The following is a 16,661-nucleotide window of genomic DNA, read 5'->3' as shown; positions in this document are numbered from 1 at the left end:
ATATTCATGACCATTCTGAACACCTTTGAATTCACCTTCTATTTATAGAAGCTACTCGAAAGCAGGCACTCAGTGTTAGAATCTCAGGCTACAAAAGCAGCACTCAGTGGCTGTCCTCAAGGCATCTTATCAAAGTGTCATTGCTTGACCAGAACACTTAATAAGATATAGTGTCCTTTCAAATGTTATTATATCAGTTCTTTTTTTTTTTATTAACCAAAATGTTCTTTTAGTAGGAACAAAAATTATTAGCAAACCTTTAGTGAGCCCTTTTAAGGACTCTTCCACATATTAAATACTTTAAATATTACCCATTTTGGGTGGTGTTTGTAAAGCATGACTTCTACAGTTGGAGATTCTGAATTCAAATTCCAGTTTAACGGCTAGCTGGGAGAACCTCAGGTCTCTTTGTTTTGAAGTGTTTTGCAGATTAAATGAGATAATGTAAAATTCTTAGCACAGTGTCTGAAATAGTAAATATTGCTATGTTAATTATTTATAATAATTACTACTATGAGTTAGAGCTGATAAAACAGGTAGATAACACAGAAAAGGGTGACTTGGAATAGACCAGCCACACAGCTCTTACATAGCAGATTTGAAATTATTTAATGCCAATTTTTTAAATTTCCTAATTATTTTACAGTTGTTACATAGTCAATACATATGTGTGTGTGTGTTAATATTATAAAACTTTGTAAAATATTTTGGTTCTTTCAACTCTATTAAGCAATCAAAACTTGATCCTTCCAAGAATCCTGCAATCCAAATCTTGTTTTGTCTCATTTTTTGTGGCAAAGTTTTGCAAGTGAATAAACTCAGTTTTCTTATCTATAGTTGTGTGTGTATTCCTAAAAACAGAAAAAATATTTGTGAATGGGAAAAAAGAAAAGAGAGCAGGAATAGTTACGGGTGTTCTTTCTGAGCAGCAGTCTTTGTGGCTTGGATTATTCCTTCCAGAACTTTTGATCTCTTATTCTTAAACTAAGATTATACGTGTATAATCCTTTTTGGTCTTTTTTAAAACCCACATTAGAGTGAATCCAATGTCTAAAATTTCTTAAGATTAATGAAGTAGTAGATGAGAGCTCTCAGAGGAAAGTCTTAAAATACAGTCAGATACTCACCCACATGCCAGATGAAGGGTGATTTATGCACTTCAGTGCCAAGGAGCAAATTCCTAAGCTGTTTTAGGAAAACGAAGGAGAGGAATGGAAAACTAGGCTGGGATGAGAAAAGCTAACATAATATTTCAGGATAGGACTAACAAAAATAGCACAGAGCAGAAATTGATAATATTATAGAGAAAGAGGAAAATTTAAAATAGTTCTAAACTCAGAAAGAGGTGCTGTTTGCTCAGTTCCTAAGTTTATGTACATATGAGACATGGAAAATTATGATTTTCAGTTTTGAGTAACATCTTCAAGTCTTAGCAATCAATTTAAAAAGCAAATTAGAATTTCTGTGAAAACAATGCTGCAGTATTTATTTCTTGCAATATAAAATCAGGAGTGTTACCATTGAAGTTGTAGTACTTTTGTTATCTGATACGTGGGTCTATTTCTAGTGAGAAATCTATAGATGTGAACCTCTGATTGTTCAGAGTCATTGGAGGAGAGAGATGGCTGAGATTAAATATAGTTATTGTCAATATCACCACCACAAAGATATCATTTAACGTGACTAGAAATATAATTCATCAAATATAGTAAAAGGAGCATTGAACTAGAAATCAGTATGTACCAGTAGGCCATTGACTGGTTAGTAATCTTGGGTAAATGAGTCATTTTTTCATCTGTAAAATAAGAGGCTTGGCCTTGCTCAATGTCTCCCCAGTGCTGATTACAGAAAAACTGGGCTATGAGATTTCAGGGCTGCATGGTCAGGTTAAATAGAAGAAAAAGGACAAGGAGGAGGAAGAGGAGGAGGAAGAAGATCACAGCAGTATAGTGAGTTTTTTCCACACCATGTTTAAATTCTGAGATTATATATCCTATATCATTGTTGGGAGCAATGTCCTTTCTCTTATTAAATAATGCTGAAAGTAGATGTCCCTTGCAAAACAAATCCCCTTTTTTCCCACTTCCCTATTCCATTTGTATGGAAAATTTCAGTATCTGGGAGCCACTACTCTGTATAATTTCTCAGGCCCCTTCCATCACAGAAGTTCAATGTTATTTGAGTGTGAGTGATTCAGAATAGCACAGTAGAGATTATGTAGAAGATCTCCTCCCCTCTCTAATACTTTAGACATGCCTGCCTGTGACTGCTCAGATTCAGCAGGAGGGGCTCAGCAGGGAAGGGCAGATGGTGCCCTGAGTGAAGCAAGAAAGGTAGGAAGTCCAGGTACCATGAGAACAGGTTCTCTAAAGGGCCTGCTGGTGGCACAAGGAAGCATCAGGAGGTGTTGTGTGGGCTCCAAAAGCAGGTGAAGCTTGGGCATTCACCTGGGCAAGCAGCAAAAGGAATAGGTGTCAGGAGGAATAGAGGTCCCTGCCACCCAGGAAGGTGACATGAGCATCTCCAGCAGAGGCAGCTTGAGAACAGATCAAATGTTTGCCTGCCCATGAGAAATTCAGCAAGACCTGGAAACTGGGCTGCAGCCCAAGCATAAAGAGGGACTTCAGAGCAAGATTGTATGCAACTAGGAGCAGAGAGTTGAATTAATTCAAGTCTCTCTGCAAGCACACTTGGTGGGGACCAGGCAAGCATGAGCCTACTGATGATATGATTTCTATAAATAGCTCCAGATTTAAAAGAATTGAGTATTCTCTGGGAATAGTAGAGAGCCCAGTAATCAAGTAGATACTCCTAGCTGAATGTGTTGACATCTTGCAGTGACATTCACTAGAGGGGCAGGAAAAGCAACCTGAGTTTATCAAAGAGCCATTCTATTGAAAACACAAAGAAACAACTTGATGCACAACTTCATCGTTCTGAGTCCACCACAGTGCCCTCTGTGTCTTGCGTGCCTGCATGGATGTTTATGGCTAAATTGTAAAAGTATCCAACCATTTCCTGGTCCTCGGTCCATTTGCTATGCATTCCTTTCTGCTCAGTCTTCACCTCTGAAATTCTTCTGCATTTTATGTCATCAGACCCCTCCCTCATTGTTTCTCTTTGCTTTCTCCTACATAGAGGCTGCTACCACTGTCTTATGGCTACACATGTAGAACCACTTCAGACAGTGTTACCATTTTTGCTTCAACTGTCAAACGTAATTTAGAAAACTCCAGAAGAGTCTGGGAAATTTATTTTTGCTTTTTTTTTTTCTCCTCCCTCCCTCCCTCCCTCCCTCCCTCCCTCCCTCCCTCCCTCCCTCCCTCCCTCCCTCCCTTCCTTCCTTCCTTCCTTCCTTCCTTCCTTCCTTCCTTCCTTCCTTCCTTCCTTCCTTCCTTCCTTCCTTCCTTCCTTCCTCCCTTTCTCTTTCTTTCTTTCTTCTCAATGTTCCAGTTTTCCTTCTTCAGTCATTTTCTTCTTGTTGAGGGAACTTCCTTTAGCTATCCAGAGAGGTCAGCTGGTGACAGATTCTTAGTTTTCCTTCGTCTGGGAGTGTCTTGATTTCTATGATATCCCTGAAGGGTGGAATTTGTGCTGACAGAATTCAGACGCCCTTCTTTTTAGCACTTAAAACATATTTTGCCATTTCCTTCTCACCTATGTGGATCCTTATGACAAATCCACTGTCATTCAAATGATTTTTTTTTTCTTCAGGTAATAAATCATTTCTTTCTAGTTGGTTTCAAGATTTTTAAATTTGTTTTTAATGTTCTGAAGTTTATAATATATCTTGAGGTGAATTTCTTTGGATTTACCCTGTTTGGGATTTGCTCAGTTTCTTGAATCTATAGATTTATACCTTTTGACAAATTTGGAAAAATTCCAGCCGTACTTTCTTTCAAACCTTTTCAGTCCTACACTTTTCTTCCTCTCCTTTTGAGAATCCATTGACATAAAGTTAGATTTTTTTCCTATAATCCCACTTACCCCAAATGTCTGTCTACTTTTCAGTCTAGACCTGATGTTCAAATTTGAAAATTTATATTGTTCTATTCTCCAGTTCTCTGATGGTTTCCTGTCCCTTCCATTCTGGGGTTGAGCCCATCAGTTACAATTTATTTCTTCCTGTGAGCTATTGTATTTTTCAGTTCTAAACCTTCCACTCGGTTCTTCTTTGTATTTTTAATTTTCTAACAGAAATTTTTATTTCTTCACTGGGATTTTGTTCATTTATTTTGAGAATGTATAATTAACACATTGACACATTTTCATGATGCCTGCTTAAAAATCATTGTCAGCTACTTCTACCATTATTTCAGTGTTGTCATCTACTGATTATCATTAAGATCACTCTGATCCTTGATATGATAGATGATTTTTGATTGAAATTAATGTCTTTAGTATTTGGGGTGTTTTGTAATGAGACCCTGGATCTTATTTCAGCCTTCAGAGTTAGGTGTCTTCTTTAGTCACCTTTCCGGTAGGGGAAGCGGAGGTCCATCTTGTTAATGCCAGGTGGGATTAGAATTTCAGATATACCTGTTAGTCTGTTGACACTCAAGGTGGTGATGGTGGAAAGCCTCCTTGTTATTGCTGGGCAGGGTGGGACTTCTTTTATTCTTCATAATTAGGAAGACCCCATGACCACTCAGGGATGGTAAAAGTCTAACTCTTCATTCAGCCTCCTCTGACAACCCCCAGGGCACTGAGGGAGGGCTTCTGGGTTGGGGTGGGTGTCCAGGCTCCCTGTGGGGACTCCCCTGGCTATCAGGGTTAGAAGGAGATACAGGATTTGTTAACACCCGGTGGGGATAAAGGTCGTAAGTCCTTACTTGTACACACAGGCAAAAGTATGCCTGTTTTGTTTTCCCAGGAGTGGGAAATTTTACATGAAACTATTAGAGATTCCTCATTCTTCTTGCAGTTGTTCATCTGTGTGCTCACACACACACACACACATCCGTAGCAGCACTGGTAAGTGCCAGCCACTCACCACCTCAGTACAGACCAACTCAGAACTTCCAATGATTCATGCTGGGAGAAGAGGATCTAGCTTCTCCTTGGTGCCAGCTCTCCTCGGCCTCCTGCTAACACCTTGTCCTCCTAGTCAGGCTTCCCCAGACTCAGCTGGAACCAAGAAAGATAATAAGAAAGCAAGGAAAGTAAATATTAAGTATTTATAGGCACATAGTTCAGTTTTTGAATGCATAAAGGAATTTTTCAGAGGGTAGGATGATTCTTTTATAACATGCTATTTTAAAATGTTTCATTAGGAAATAACCCCTAATTTACCAAAAAGTTGCAAAAATAAAAATAGTAAAATGAAATCCCACATACCCCTTTATCTGGATTCACCTCTTACTAAAAGTTGACTTCACTTCTTTATCATTCATTCTCCTCTGTGTTTGCACATGTGTACACACAAACACATGTGCATGATAATTTAAAATGCCATCTACACTCCAGTTCTGTCCATTGACCCAATAATGTTCTTTAGCATTTTTTATTCTTTCCAGTACAGAATCCATTCTTGGATCAAAAATTGCATATATTTGAAGTATCTCTTTAAAGTCTCTTTAATCAGGAACAGTTCTTATGATTTTTTTTAAATAACAAAATGACAAAATAGTATCTGATTCATATCATCAATGTTCATAGGTACTTTAAGCAGATTGTGAACTCATTAACATGCAGTAAGGTAGAATGGTAGTACTCTGTAGTAGAAAAATATCTTTAGTTGCATGTAATTAAATCAGAAAGTGAAGCCAAAGCAAAACCATAAATACATAAAATGCTGAACCCAAAATTAGAAAATTGTTTATGTAAATTAGAATGGGAATATTGTTCTTTTATTACTTAGAGGCTTTGGGAGTGATTAATAAAAGCACATTTGTGTAATTTACACAGTAATTAAATGCTCACAAGTTCTAAAATGATAGGTTTTAAAGCTTAGCTAAGAAAATTAGTTTTATTCTAACTCGAATAGTCAAATATGGCTAATTTGGTAAGTCCCTTTTGGCCAGCCATGTATCATAAAAGTGTGAGTCAGAGATGCAGTCTCCTTATTTAAGTGATGTATTTTAAGTACTCTTGTCAATAAAATCATGTTCAAAATTAGATGTACCATTAGCCTGTAGATGAATGATCACCTTTGTGTTTCAAGACTCAGCTGCATTCCCTGAGGCCCAATGGTGTTTCCCAAACATGCCTTGAAAATGAATGTGAAATGTATGTTCACAGCATGGGGCAAACCAAACATTTGGCAGCTAGTGTCTGTTTTTGGATTTTGCATGTCAGTGGCTCCTTGCCCTGTGCAGAAATCTCTGGTCAGCATCCTACAGTTTTCCTCACAACCAGGACCAGCTGAATGCTGGCTTCATCTCCTTGGTGGCTGGAAAAGCAGATGTTTCTTATGGATTTGAATTTCCACTTACAAAAGGAGATCCTGCCCTGCCCCTTGAAAGGGAAAGAGATGCTTCTTTCAATACCTTGAACTAATGAAGTCTGGAATAACTCCGATATTGGAAGAGTCTTTGCATTGAGGATGCATCTTAATCTCCAGAATACTTAAGGATTTGAAATAATGTGACACTTGCCTAGATATTTTCAAATCAGAGTAGAGATTATCTGAGTTATAAACTCTTTAAACCATTTTTGATTCAGTGGTTTTGAAAAAAATTATCTCATATTTTGTTTTATAGCAATGTCTTTGAGTTACAGCATATTAGGAACATGCTCTGGAAACGGACTGCCCTGATTGGATTCACCACAGTGGACAAGTTACTGAACCCCTGTAGGTCTCAGTTTCCTCATCTGTAAAAGAAAACATTTTCTTGCCAACTCTCCACTATTCCTGGACTCCTCCTTTAGGAAACACATGAGAAAATAATTCTACTACAGGAGGGCCAGAATGGTGTCCTCTGAAGTCCAGGACCCAGTATGGGAACCTGGTGACTGGTTCTGAATTATACTAGCTTCACATACATCACCTAATTTAAAATTTTACTACTTCTGCCTGGCATGGTGGTGCACAACTGTAATTCAGTGGTTTGGGGGCTGAGACAGGAGGATTGCAAGTTCAAAGCCAGCCTCAGCAAAAGTGAGGCACTAAGCAACTCAGTGAGACCCTGTCTCTAAATGAAATAAAAATAGGGCTGGGGTTGTGGCTCAGTGGTTGAGTGCCCCTGAATTCAATCTCCAGTACCCTGCCCCCCAAATTTTATTACTCCTAAAATTGCATGAAGTTGTTAGTATTCCTGATGTCCACTTAGGCGTTTGCAGGCTCCTGTTCTGCATCTGTGCTCTGGAGGTTGAGCATACTATCAGCAGGAACATCACCCTTCCTGAGGGGTAGCCATGGAGTAACCGTTAGCAAGGGTATGGAGGAAGCTTGGATTTATAGACTTGGATGTCCATGTGTGCACATCTATGTGCCTTGAACAGTTGTACTGAGGGAGTGAGAAGGGCAGGTGCAAGCTGGGTCTGCCTTTTCCTGTACTTCTACATCCCCACACAGAACTTCAAGGGGTCTGAGAATGCTCAACTCTCAAATCTGCCACCTTCTGGTTAGTTGTGAAGGAATGTTTGTCAAATGGGAAAATGGAGCATATGCTACTTAAATCATTAGCCTACTAATGATTTTTAAATACACAGACATAGGTCATGTGTCCTCCATTCATCCTCTTGTCCCAGACCTCACAAATGCTGGGGTGAAGTGTTAAAGCAGAGAGTGACACAGAGTAAGAACTCAGTAAACGCTTGCTGCCTTCTTTCTTGTGACTGTTGGGTGTCTTCTGTCATGTGTGGCAGGCAGCCATTGCTCTGAAGTGGGCTAAAAATCAGCTTCTTCCTTGGCGTTGTCAGAGGTGGCAAATGACTGTTGAGATTTTATGGATGGAGTCTTTAGGGATGCAGTGGGGGAAGCAGAATGCTGGGGCTGGACGGTGCAGATCATTCAAGGCAACTCACCATCCCGTTGCTGTGGGCCCTGTTGAGTCTCCATCATACTGCAGGTCTCCATTCACCACAGTTCTCAAAGTCAACTCTACAGTTCCAAGGTCCTTCAGTGTGCTGACATTCAGCACTTCATCCTCCTATTTGCATCTGTTTAATTTTTTTCTTTCATTTTTAAAATGTTGGTACTTTCTTAAGAAATTTTTTGAAAGTTCTGCTTAACCAGGTTCTTATCTGATTAAAGGAACCTAGAGTCTAACCCCAGGCATGACTTGGGGACTGGATATTTGGCAAAACACAGTTTATATTAAAGATTAAAAGTTAGTGTCCACACTCTCCAAAGATGATGCCATCAATGTAAAGAAATCTTAGACGCTGCAGCTGGGATGGTTCTGTTCTTTGTGATGGAGATCATACAGCGATTCCAGAATTATTGGCAAAACCCAACCACTACATATGTGTGATTAAAGGGTATGTGTAAACTATGAGGCTATTGATGACCAAGTGGAAGAATGTTGTGCAATCAAAAAGCAAGATTATCAGCATGTTTAGACACTGGACTTAGCTTTTCTCACTCTACATTCCAGACTTGAAGTAAATTCTTATTCTCTCAAGTCGTCTGTCTATGCAGGAGGAATTACATAAGGTTCATTATACCGAGGCAGTGAAATATAATGCAGTGTGGCTTATGTGGGGAATAGAGTCAAACCTCTTGCTCTTCTAGCTTAACCAAAGTGCCTTGGTTTCTTCATCTGTAAATTGGAGTCAAATTGGCTACCTTACATAATGACAAGGTAAAATAATGCTTGGAAACTGCTACATGATAAAAATAGTGGAAGCTATTATTATTTCTATGAATTAACTACTATGACAAAAATACAAGTGAGCCATTGTTTCTGCCCTGTGGGAGCTAGAACTATGTGACATAGACCTTTGAACACATCTCAGGTAACACAACAGCAGGTCAGACGACAGGGGCAGCACAGGGTTTATGAAAGGCAGGCAGGGCCTACCAGGGTTTTTGAAGGTTATTCGTTTGCAAGCTTGAATTAAGATTTGAAGGACAAAGTAAACCTCAAATTAGCCATAATCAATAAAACCCAAGAACTCTCTGTACTATGTCGGTAATTTCATTCACTTGAATGTTTAAGATCTACCTGCCAATTTCTTCATGATTTGCTTCAGAAAAGTAGCAGAAACATCAATAGTTTGGGTGACTATAATGCTTGGCAGAGGTCTGCTTCAGCTTTCTCTTCTGTTCCAAACTATAAACCTACTCAGCCATCCCTGGGACATAAGGCTCCACCAAGGCCTCTCTAATTATGTGTGTGGGTTTGCTTGACAGCACTAGAGGCAATCTTATGGGATGCCTTAGCATAGGCTTCTGTCTTGGAGAAAGTCTAAATTTGGGCAAAGGTTCAACCTTTTTAAATAAGTTTCTTTGCGTGCGTGCACATGCACGCACACACACAAATCCCACCGTCTGATATATTTTCAGGAGAGATACCCACAAAATCCCACCTCCGCATTGTGGGGGATGTGACTCCATTGGCAAGAACTTCAAGGACCACAAGAACATGGCACTTGGGTTCATCAAGTTGTATAACGCTAATGACAGAGAGTGTTTCTGGGGATGCTTACTGTGGGCCAGCATTGTACTTGGGGATTTATTCCTATTGTAAAGTTAAACTGCAAAACCCCATAAAGAATAAGAGGCCCAATGAGGGCAACTCGTACAAATTAACACACTTAGTAAAAGATGGAGTCAAGATCAAGAATATTAAGTTTTGTTACCTCTTGTTTGGGAAAAGAAGGTACTTTTGCAACCTAAGCTCTGCCCAATGCAAATGAAAATTCATGTTAATCATCATCACTGCAAGAAGCTTTAATTTCTATTAGTAAAAATTGAATTTTGTTATGTCCCCGGAACAGTGGAGACTGCCAACTCCAGCTGGGCAAAGTTATGGTTTATATTGCCTTGCCTTTGTTTGGAGTAAAATAACAATGTAACAACATCAGTCCACACACTTTTCTCCAATCTTCCAAATACCAGGTAAACAAAACCCTCAATTTTCCTCTTTCTTATCACCTGTCCTTCTCTCATGCCTGCCTTTTTCTGCCTCGCTCCCTAAAATCTCATCAACAGCAGTTCCAAACTGTTTCCTCCCAATCGTTCTCCAAATTATCTACTTTTATATTTCCCACTATCATTACCTCAGTCCAGGATAAGGAGTCTTAATCAAATAACTCAACCTCTCTGTGCTCAGTGGTTAATCTGTTATATATGAGAGATAATACATAATTCACAGAGATGTAAAGATTAAAGAAGATAATAAATGACACAGATGAGGAACTACTGTTCTTAACCTATTATAAATTGTTTAAGAAATACAATGTTATTGAACTAACTACCATGATAATTTTATATGCCACATAAGTGGGCTAAGGGATTCTTAGATAGCTGGTAAAGCATTATTCTCTGTAGATCTATATTAATCAGCTTTCCATTGCTAGGACAAAATACCTGAGAAAGCCAACTTAGAGGAGGAATAGTTTATTTTCACTCACAATTTAGATGTTTTAAATGCTGCTCACTTGGCCCTCTTGCTTTGACCTTTGCTGAGGCAGAACGTCATTGTAGGGAAGGTGTGGTAGAGTAAAGCTGCTCACCCCAGTCAGTCAGGAAATGAGGAGGGGGGGAGTAGAAGGGAGAGGGGGAGGGGTAGGAAGAGGGAGAGAAGGAGAAAAAGAGAAGCCAGGGATCCCCAAATCCCCTTCAAGGGTATATCTCCAGTGACCTAACTTCCTTTTACTAGGTCCCATCTCCTAAAAGTTTCATCATCTCCCAATGAAGCCATAGACTGGTGACCAAGCCTTTACATATGAGCTTTTGGGGAACACTTAAGATCCAAATCATAGCAGTATCTGGGATGTCTCCAGAAGAGATTAGCAATTGAATTAGTGAGCTGAGTGAAGCATATGGCCCTCCTCACTGTCAGTGGGCATCTTCCAATCCATTGAGGGCCTGAATAGAAAAAGGGCTGGAAGGGTAACTCCTGTCTCTCTTCTTGAGCTGGGACAACCATCTTCTCTTCTTCGGTCATTGGAGCTCCTCGTTCTTCGACCTCTGGATTCTGGAGTTTGCATCAGTGCCCCCCCCACCACCACATCAGCCCAGTTCTCAGGCCTTCAGACTTGGACTGGATTATACCACCAGCTCTTTTCTCCCGTTTTCAGACAGATCATGGAATTTTTGCCTCTATATTTACATAATCCAGTTCCCATACCCATAATCATGTCTCTCCCTCCTCCTCCTTCTTCTCTCTCTCTCCACCACCACCCACCAGGTCCTTGAATCCCATGACTATGGAGAACACCTCATTCTTTGCACCAAACCAACCCACCCCAAGATGCTGGTTTTAATAGCAATTTGTGACCTGAATCTTCCCTGATCTATAGCCCCACCCTGTTTCATAAAATAAGATGAACCCAGTTCTGATTCCTTAGTTCCTTGAAACCTCAATAACTGATAACAGTTAATATGAGTCATTCATTCAAGAAAGATTATTCATTGAACTCCTGCTAAGTGTCAGGCACTGTGGTGCTTGAGATAGAAGAGTGAAGAAGACAGAGTTCATGCCCCCAAGAGTTTCCAGTCTGTTAAGGGTAATCAACAAACTAATGGTTTAGATACAGTGTGTATAGAGTCCAGCTAGGGTCAGGGCAGGAAGCTAGGGGGGTGAAAGGAGCAGTTCATAGAGGTGACAATGAGAGGATGGGAGGCATCCAGGGAAGCACAGATTCTATGGGTTGATACCCAGGATGAGGCAAGCAGGATTTCTCAAGCTGAAGAAGCTGCCATGTCCAGCCAGCTACTCTTCTCTTGCCTTCCAGGATGAAGGCCTCTGCCTGGAGGAGCAGAGCAGAAAACTTCAGCCTACTCTTTTTGTTCCTAACTCTTGTGTGCTTCCTGATAAAATTTCCATTAGAAACAGGATGAAGTGAAACACTTGCTTCTGCGAGACTTGAAGAAGGCCTGGAGAAGAGAAGTTCCTTTACTTGGACAAAGTTTTGTGTTGGCCCCACTTCCAGGAGCAGTGGGGCTGGCATTTGGGTGGCCTTTGGGTGGTTGTGTCCCATGCACCTCATCAGAGAACAGGATGCTCTTCCTAGTAATTAAGTACATGGACTTTAAAGTCTGTCAGATGAAGATTCAAGGGCTGGTTTCCAAAGGATGATGAACTTGAAAAAGTCCCTCAAACTCTCAGAAAGAAGCCTTCCTTCCTTACAGCTCAAGGGACAATTAGATCTGCATTTATCTGAGGGCTTGGCACAGTGCCTAGCACCTGAGAAGTGGTATAAGAGGCAGCAAGATTCAACCTTCTAAGAAAATCTTGTCAAGAGTCTGCAATGTCTATGATGTGTGCTGTGGCTAGTAAAGTTTTGCCTAAGCAAGCATGCAGGACCATTTTCGTATCTGCAAGTTTGTAAATATGAGGATGTTAAGTTCAAAACCATCCATCTTTGCACGGATGACAGATTCAAATGCGGTGAAGAATTTAGTGATACTGAAATATTCATGTATTGCTCCATTCAGGAGCTTTATGTCCCTTTGAAAAGTAATCATTTCTGTGGCCTCATGGGTATCTCAGCCCAGTGTACTCCTGGCGCATAGTAGAGACCATCCAGCTTGCAGCTTTCTCTAGTGCTCTTGTCAGGACTTAATCTAAAGGATAGAAGCAAAACTGTTGCAGGGCTTATATAGTTTCTTTAGGTAGAATTGTGTGGCACCTTTGTCTTTCTCTGTTTATAACTTTCCCCAACCCAAAAGGCATCACATTTTGGAATTATGCAATGTGATGATCCCCAGAGGCTATATTTACCATTTCCTGGGAATTATGAACAACTTACATGCCTTTGTAGCAATATGCCTATTCATATATTCTTGTATTTAGGAAATTCAGTTTAACCAAGTAGTGTCAGCAGCAGTGTCAGAAACAGAAAATATAAAAATGAAGAAGATATCATGTCTCTGCTCCTCCACTCCCAGAATAAAATGTTGAATAATGATCTACCCATACAGACTAATCACATGAGGATTTATTGGGAGCATTAACACTGGATCAGAGTCCAGGATGACCAATCTTCCCTGACAGGATGAGCAGGAAAGAGACATTATTGTAGTACTCACAAAAGAAACAATGTTTGGGTTGTTCCATTTGGGTTTTTTTGAGAATCTCTATCTCTTTGTTGAAATGATCTTTTGCTTCCTGCAGTTGCTCTTTCAGCTTATTGGTATTATCATTCATTGCCTGCATTTGCTCTCTTATCTCATCCTTTGCTTCGTAAATCATCTTAATCATGTATAATCTGAAGTCCTTTTCTGACATTTCTTCTAACATACTGTCATTGGATTCTATTAATATAGAATCTAGATTTGTTTGGATCATTTCCTTCCCTTGTTTTTTCATGTTGTTCATGTATCTTCCCCTCTAGCAGTGCAGATCTGGGGTATTACAGATTTTCCCCTATAGGCTTATAGTGACCCTATAGGTTTCCAAAACCCTTTATTTAAGGGGAGATCAATATTAGCAGTGCCCAATTCAGACACTATGCAATCCTAGACCAAATAGCCCCTATGAGGACAATAACAAAATTGTCATAATAAACAGAATGAGTTCAAATATTATCTTCAGTAAAACAAACAAATTTGCAATAAGGTCTGCAGTTACTAATGGAGGACAAAGAGGATGCAGAGGGATGAAGAATGTGGCTGTTAATGGGATAAGAAAAGAATATACAGAAGTTCTAGATAATAGAAAGGGTGAGAGTGTAATCAAAAGAAATTGGATGTTAGCATGCAAAAAGGGAGAAAGAGACTCTGAGGGAATAGGTAAACAAAAGGAAAAGAGAGCAAGAAAAGTAAAGAAATAAAACTTAATTTTTTTCAATAAGGAGAAAAAAGAAAATCTACAGTATAACAGTCGTATAGTAATGAAACCTCCCAGAGTTCAGTAGCCTGATGCATGAGAGGTACCTGACAATAAGCTTCAAGCCTCCAGCAGGCGACTCAGGATGGGTTTTACTCCACCTAAAGATCGGAGCTACGCCTTCCAGGATTATCCAAGATGGCCGCTCTGGCTTCCAAATGTGTTGGCAAATGGGGAGCTGCAGCTCAGGGTGTGGCCGTGGTCAGCAGGAGGTCCTGGAGGCAGGATGCGGTTGGTCAGGCAGGGGTCCTAGAGGTCGGGTGTGTTTGGTGTGGTTGTGGGATCCTGGAGGCTGGTTGCAATCAGTCGGTCTAGGGTTCCAGAGATAGGGCACAGTCAGTTGGTCCGGGGATCCTGGCGGCAGGGAGCAGTCAGTCAATGTGAGGGCCCCAGAGGCAGGGAGTGATCGGTCGGGCTGAGGGCTCCTGGAGACAGGGCTCAGTCAGTCTGGCCAGGGGTCCTATGGGGCCTGGCTGTTGTCTCAAAATGGCCTGGGTTGTTCTTTGAACAGAGAATCATTGAATGGAGATAGAGGAAGATAGTATTATCTATCATGGTGATGTTGAGACTAATAATTCCAGTAGCATTCAGAGGAGGAGCAGTAATTGAGAGTTGATTCTGGGAAAGGTAACTACTGCAGAGGGGGTTAGGGAGAAGGAAAAATAGGAGGAGTATTCCCAAGTTAGGAATCATGTACAAAATTCGTGATTCTTGCCTTCCTCTTGTAACTCTCAATAAAAAACTGTGGACACCTGTTATTATTTACTTAGCATAGCTAAGAGTATTTCCAACATAGTAGTCAGGAATGTTTCTATACATATACAAGGTTATAGACAGTCACACCCACACATAGGTTCTTATTATCGAAGATGTAAGGGAGGGGCTGACCTGATTCTCTCAGTGCCCTCATCCATGCCTCAGCTCCACCTTCCCAATGCAGTCAGGGAGAAGTCATACATTCCTATGTTTGTCTGAGATTTGCAAGACAGAAAATTCTGATTTGGCTATGTCAGTGCTTTACCTGCTACTCCCAGCCATTCCTACTTCAATTTTCCTCATTTCTAAATCCACAATAATATAGAATAAAGGGAGAAAAATCAATATTTGGATGAGGGGAAGAGCTATTAATGAGTTTAGATTTTCCTTGTTAGTGCACAGACCCAGGAGAATATCAGATATGGGACTAATAGACAACCTTTTGTGGTGAATGAGAGATAGAGGGCCGGGTGCAGCTGAACCAGGTGTAATCAATCCCTGAGTGAGCAAGGAGGATGGGTGGAGTAGTTGAGGGGATATGTGGAGGTAGATGTCCCATCTCAGTCACAGGTAAGCAGTCTCCCACTGAGAGCAGGAACATGACCGAGGTTAGGGAATTAAAGGAAAGCAATACATATTTGGAATTACTGTCCTGGAGAATTCAGTGAGAGCCGGTAAGTAGCAATTGAAGGAATAACTGAGCAGCACTCATGACTGAAAGGAAGTAGGAAACCCTGGGTGATGGAGCGTCTTGCCATTCAATTACATAGTTTTCACCAACAATGTTTGACAACCCACGAAAAAGCAAAAGGTTGGGCTGATTCACTGCTGGGGACAAGTCAGACTTGTGCTGCAGAAAATGAGGCAGGGGAGTCCACCTGCCCACACACTGAGGTCAGACACGGGTAGGTCGCTGAGTCTGCCTGCCTGCCCCCCTACTGCTGAGGGACACTGCACCTGCCTCCGTGCTGACTCATCACACCCTTGCTGGGGCCCCCTGGCTTCTTTGGAGGCTGGTGCAGGTATTTTGAATTATTCCTGAGGGCGTGGTCATCATTATTGGAAGAGTGGTTCCCTTCCTGAGATACCTACAGGAGACTGGAGGCCCTTTGACATGTACCTCTATTTACTTACTTACATCCTACACCCTTCCCCATCCTCTTGTTCACAACTAGAAATACCGTAAACAGTAATCAAACTGATCCTGTTCATTACAATAATGTTAAAATCTTTATAGGGGCTATCTGGTTCAGGGCTGCATTTTCTCTGTATTGGGTGCTACTGGTATTGATTTCTCCTTCAAAGAAGAGGTAGTGGAAAACTGCAGGGTCATAATAAACCTGCAAGGGGAGAACTTCAGTATTTCTGATCTTCACTGCTAGAGGGGAATATACAGAAACAATATGAAAAAACAAGGGAAGAAACTGTCTCTAACAAACCAAGATGCTATTGTGATAGACTCCAATGACATGATGGCAGTAGAAATGACAGAAAAAGAGTTTAGAATCTGCATACTTAAAATGGTCTTTGAAGCAAAAGATGAGATGAGAGTAAATGCAGGCAATGCATGACCATTCCAGTAAACAGTTAAAAGAGCAAATGCAGGAACCAAAAGAACACTTCAATAAAGAGATAGAGGGCTGGGGATATAGCTCAGTTGGTAGAGTGCTTGCCTTGCAAGCACAAAACCCTGGGTTCAATCCCCAGTACCGCAGAAATAAATAAATAAATATTCTAAAAAAAAAAAAAAAAAAACAGAAATACTTGAAATGAAATAAATGATAAGCCAAATTAAAAACTCAATAGAAAGCATCACCAAGAGAATAGATCTCGTGGAAGACAGAATCTCAGACAATAAAGACAATATATTTAATCTTGAAAATAAAGTTGAACAAACTGAGAAGATGTTAAGAAGTCATAAACAGAACCTCCAAGAATTATGGGATATCATGAAAAGACTGA

The sequence above is a fragment of the Sciurus carolinensis genome, chromosome 4 (genome assembly GCF_902686445.1).
Source record: "Sciurus carolinensis chromosome 4, mSciCar1.2, whole genome shotgun sequence".
In the NCBI taxonomy this organism is placed as follows: Eukaryota; Metazoa; Chordata; class Mammalia; order Rodentia; family Sciuridae; genus Sciurus; species Sciurus carolinensis.
The sequence above is the reverse complement of the archived record's forward strand: the minus strand, read 5'-3'. Positions refer to the sequence as shown.